Raw genomic sequence first — 5621 nt, 5'->3', positions numbered from 1 at the left:
CCCTCGTTGAAGAAGTCGCAGCTTCGTGGCGACCCGGCCGACATGCCACCGCCTGGCCTATAAGAACTACACCCTCCATTCTCCACCTCAACATCATCAGGATCAATCGCATCACGCTTTCGGCTCCAAATCCAACCACCTCCGTGCTCCCCGTGCCACGCTTGACGCTTCCCCTGTCCGTCCCAGAGCTCCACCAGCTAGCAGCCATGGACGGCAAGGGCTACACCACACCGCCCACCGCGCCCGCGCCACAGGCCGAGGCCGGCGCGCCGCACCCCTACCCCCCGACGCACCACGCCATGGATGCTACCGCGCCACAGCCGGGATCGTAGGTCTCCTATCCCCCGATGCCAAAGGCCATGGACGGCCAGGACGCCGCCGCGCCACAGCCGGGAGCGCCGCCGCACCCGTCCTCCCCACTCACGCAGCAGGCCACGGAGCTGGAGGGGAAGTACGCCACCCCACAGCCGGGCACTGGAGCTACGCCGCCTTCGTCGTCCCCCCTGACGCAGCAAGCCGTGGACGGCAAGGACGCCGCCCCGACACCGCCCGCCGAGTCGGCGCGGTGGGGCACGCGGCAGATGGGCCCGGCAGCGGCGCCGGGGGCGCACCCCGAGAACCAGCATGCAGAGCAGTGGACGGCCACGCGCGGCGACCAGGAGCTGCCGCCGTACGTCATCATGGGGGCACCGGAGCCGGTGCCGGCGGCGTCGGCGCGGCGGACGGACAAAGAGGCCAAGGACAGCCCCATGGAGCACATCCTCGACTTCTTCAACACCTCGAGCCGCAAGGCCGAGGAGCTCTCCTCCAACATCTGGCTCAACCGTAAGCACAAACAGATCCAACCTCTCCTTCCATCTCCATCACGGTGATGCTCTGCTTCTGCTCTGCTCACACCGTTGTGTTTTCTTCTTCCTTCCTTCTTGCAGTGAAGACGGCGCCGTCCATGTTGGACGCGGTGATGGGGAAGCTGAGCCTGGGGGCGAAGGCGTTCACGGGGGGCGGCTTCGAGAAGCTCTACAAGCAGACCTTCGGCTCCTGCCCCCACGAGCACGTGAATGTTGAAATTATGTCCTAGAGTGAATAATAAATATAATAATTATTATAATTTCTGTATCAAGATAATCGTTTATTATCCATGTTATAATTGTACTTCCTCCGTAAACTAATATAAGAGCATTTAGAACACTACTTTAGTAATCTAAATACTCTTATATTAGTTTATAGAGGGAGTATTCAATGAAGGCTTATATACATGTATGGATACATAGACAAAACATTGTGCCTAGCAAGCCTCTATTTGGCTAGTGAGTTGATCAAAGATAGTCAGGGTCTTCTAACTATGTACAAGGTGTTCTTGCTTGATAACTCGATCACGTCATTACGATTATCACGTGATGAACTAGACCCAAACTAATAGACGTAGCATGTTGATCGTGTCATTTTGTTGCTACTGTTTTTTGCGTGTCAAGTATTTGTTCCTATGACCATGAAATCATATAACTCACTGACACCGGAGGAATGCTTTGTGTGTATCAAACGTCGCAACGTAACTAGGTGACTATAAAGATGCTCTACAGGTTTCTCCGAAGGTGTTCGTTGAGTTAGTATGGATCGAGACTGGGATTTGTCACTCCGTGTGACGGAGAGGTATCTCGGGGCCCACTCGGTAATACAACATCACACACAAGCCTTGCAAGCAATGTAACTTAGTGTAAGTTGCGGGATCTTGTATTACGGAACGAGTAAAGAGACTTGTCGGTAAACAAGATTGAAATAGGTATGCTGATAGTGACGATCGAATCTCGGGCAAGTAACATACCGAAGGACAAAGGGAATGACATACGGGATTATATGAATCCTTGGCACTGAGGTTCAAACGATAAGATCTTCGTAGAATATGTGGGATCCAATATGGGAATCCAGGTCCCGCTATTGGATATTGACCGAGGAGTCACTCGGGTCATGTCTACATAGTTCTCGAACCCGCAGGGTCTGCACACTTAAGGTTCGACGTTGTTTTATGCGTATTTGAGTTATATGGTTGGTTACCGAATGTTGTTCGGAGTCCCGAATGAGATTACGGATGTCACGAGGGTTTCCGGAATGGTCCAGAAACGAAGATTGATATATAGGATGACCTCATTTGATTATCGGAAGGTTTTCGGAGTTACCGGGAATGATGAATGGGTTCTGGATGTTCACCGGGGGGGGGGGGGGGGGCAGCCCACCCCGGGGAAGCCCATAGGCCTTGGGGGTGGCGCACCAGCCCTTGGTGGGCTGGTGGGACAGCCCAAGAAGGCCCTATGCGTCATAGATAGAAAATCAAAGAGAAAAGACAAAAAAAGAGGTGGGAAAGAAGAGAAGGACTCCACCTTCCAATCCTAGTTGGACTAGGATTGGAGGAGGACTCCTCCTCCCCTTGGTGCGCAGCCCTTGGGGCTCCTTGAGCCTCAAGGCAAGCCTCCCCTCCCTCCTCCTATATATATGGAGCTATTAGGGCTGATTTGAGACAACTTTCCAAGGCAGCCCGACCACATACCTCCACGGTTTTACCTCTAGATCGTGTTTCTGCGGAGCTCGGGTGGAGCCCTGCTGAGATTAGATCACCACCAACCTCCAGAGCGCCGTCACGCTGCCGGAGAACTCATCTACCTCTCCGTCTCTCTTGCTGGATCAAGAAGGCCGAGATCAGCGTCGAGCTGTACGTGTGCTGAATGCGGATGTGCCGTCCGTTCGACACTAGATCGTGGGATGGATCGCGGGACGGTTCGTGGGACGGTTCGCGGGGCAGATAGAGGGACGTGAGGACGTTGCACTACATCAACCGCGTTTCTTAACGCTTCCGCTGTGCGATCTACAAGGGTACGTAGATCGAAAATCCCCTCTCGTAGATGGACATCACCATGATAGGTTTTCGTGCGCGTAGGAAATTTTTTGTTTCCCATGCGACGTTCCCCAACAGTGAAGAAGAAGTTCGCCTGCTACCTCTCCACGACGATGACGAGTGGCCGGCGAGGCAGACAGGAGGAAGATGAAAACGGGAGCAGAGTTTCGGAGGGCACAAATGGACTGGTCAGCGGGTGCGGGAGTGTCGAGAGGCTGGAGTTGTGAATGGAAGGCGGGGGCGGGCGCATGAGCGATTGGTGGGGCGAGCGGGGGGAGGCGTGGCAACCGGGAGGAGGCGGACGATTGGGGCGAGGCGGGCGAGCGGGTCAAGCGGAGGATTAACCGCGAGACGATGTGGGGTGGGCAATTAACATTAACGAAAATTGTCTAGTTTTGTTAACGATGTTTTTAGACCGTTGATTAAGTGATTAGACGCTTCAGATTGCGAGTTGGATCTGGCCTCTCGTGCTTTTAATAGTACAGATTCATAAACCAACGACCAAAGGCAGTCGACGCATGCTGCCATGGGGGACGCGAGCTACGTTAAACCAGAGGATGATGGTGTTGGCTTGAGAAGGGAGGCGCGTGGAGGACAAGGAAGGAGATCATGCAGAGGGGCGGTGAAGCAATTTTGCTGCTGTCGGAGAGCGGAGGCCGGAGCTGCGCGAGGCATAGGGTCGGGATGGGCGGTGCTAGAGTGGGTATTTCGCGGCAGCTCCTGCGATTTCTGGCCGGAAGACGGGAAGAAGTGGAGCGGGTCGACCTTGAGAGCATGGCTGACTGCTTCTGCAACACGAGAAATGTTGCATAAATGACAATGACGCTTCTGCAAGACGGACAATATTGCAAAGACAAAGAAGTGCTTTTGAAAAAAAAACTGCAACAATATTTTTGTTGCAAAAGTTTTCTACCACAAGGCATGTGTTACAAAGATTTCTGCAACAAGACCTTTGTTGCAAAGAATTCCGTGACAGCAGCTTTCGCAACATCATCTCTGTTGTAGAAAAAAATCTACAACAATACCTCTGTTGCAGAAAAAGTCAGTAGTAAGACATGTGTTGTAAAAAAAAATCTTAAAGAAGTTATGTACCAAGACCTCTGTTTTAAAAAACAATAATAATACAACATGATCTTTGTTACAAATGTTTCTATTGCAAGACCCGTGTTGTAAAAGATTCTCCTAACACAACTCATGTTGCAAAAATGAGGACGTCGCTCCTCTGCAAGACCAGTGTTTCTAATACAAAGCTCTTGTTACAATAACCGTCGGTGGTGTTTTTGAAAAATAAACTTTTGTTACGATCGAATCTCGGGCTGATAGTGACGATCGAATCTCGGGCAAGTAACATACCGAAGGACAAAGGGAATGACATACGGGATTATATGAATCCTGGGCACTGAGGTTCAAACGATAAGATCTTCGTAGAATATGTGGGATCCAATATGGGAATCCAGGTCCCGCTATTGGATATTGACCGAGGAGTCACTCGGGTCATGTCTACATAGTTCTCGAACCCGCAGGGTCTGCACACTTAAGGTTCGACGTTGTTTTATGCGTATTTGAGTTATATGGTTGGTTACCGAATGTTGTTTGGAGTCCCGGATGAGATCACGAACGTCACGAGGGTTTCCGGAATGGTCCAGAAACAAAGATTGATATATAGGATGACCTCATTTGATTACCGGAAGGTTTTCGGAGTTACCGGGAATGTACCGGGAATGACGAATGGGTTCCGAATATCCACCGGGGGGGGGGGCAGCCCACCCCGGGGAAGCCCATATGCCTTGGGGGTGGCGCACCAGCCCTTGGTGGGCTGGTGGGACAGCCCAAGAAGGCCCTATGCGCCATAGATAGAAAATCAAAGATAAAAGAAAAAAAAAGAGGCGAGAAAGAAGAGAAGGACTCCACCTTCCAATCCTAGTTGGACTAGGATTGGAGGAGGACTCCTCCTCCCCTTGGTGCACAGCCCTTGGTGCGGAGCCCTGCTGAGATTAGATCACCACCAACCTACGGAGCGCCGTCATGCTGCCAGAGAACTCATCTACCTCTCCGTCTCTCTTGCTGGATCAAGAAGGACGAGATTATCGTCGAGCTGTACGTGTGCTGAACGCGGAGGTGTCGTCCGTTCGGCACTAGATCGTGGGACGGATCGCAGGACGGTTCGTGGGACGGTTCGCGGGGCGGATCGAGGGACGTGAGGACGTTCTACTACATCAACCACGTTTCTTAACGCTTCTGCTGTGCGATCTACAAGGGTACGTAGATCGGACATCCCCTCTCGTAGATGGACATCACCATGATAGGTTTTCGTGCGCGTAGGAATTTTTTTTGTTTCCCATGCGATGTTCCCCAACAGTGGCATCATGAGCTAGGTTCATGCGTAGATGTAATATCGTGTAGAACACAAAAGTTTTTGTGGGCGGTGATGTGCGTTTTGCTGCCCTCCTTAGTCTTTTCTTGATTCTGCGGTATTGTTGGATCGAAGCGGCTTGGACCGACATTACTCATACGCTTACGAGAGACTGGTTTCATCGCTACGAGTAACTCCGTTGCTCAAAGATGACTGGCAAGTGTTGGTTTCTCCAACTTTAGTTGAATCGGATTTGACCGAGGAGGTCCTTGGATGAGGTTAAATAGCAATTCATATATCTCCGTTGTGGTGTTTGCGTAAGTAAGATGCGATCCTACTAGATACCCATGGTCACCACGTAAAACATGCAACAACAAATTA

The 5621-nt window shown here is 51.6% G+C and overlaps 1 pseudogene; it reads left to right on the top strand.

The window, feature by feature from the left end:
* Positions 1-206: 206 nt before the first annotated feature.
* LOC123396165 lies at positions 207-3700 on the top strand (annotated as a pseudogene).
* Positions 3701-5621: the final 1921 nt, after the last annotated feature.

The sequence above is a fragment of the Hordeum vulgare genome, chromosome 5H (assembly GCF_904849725.1).
Source record: "Hordeum vulgare subsp. vulgare chromosome 5H, MorexV3_pseudomolecules_assembly, whole genome shotgun sequence".
NCBI classification, from domain to species: Eukaryota; Viridiplantae; Streptophyta; class Magnoliopsida; order Poales; family Poaceae; genus Hordeum; species Hordeum vulgare.
Note: the sequence above shows the minus strand (reverse complement) of the source record. Positions and strands in the feature narration are given on the sequence as shown.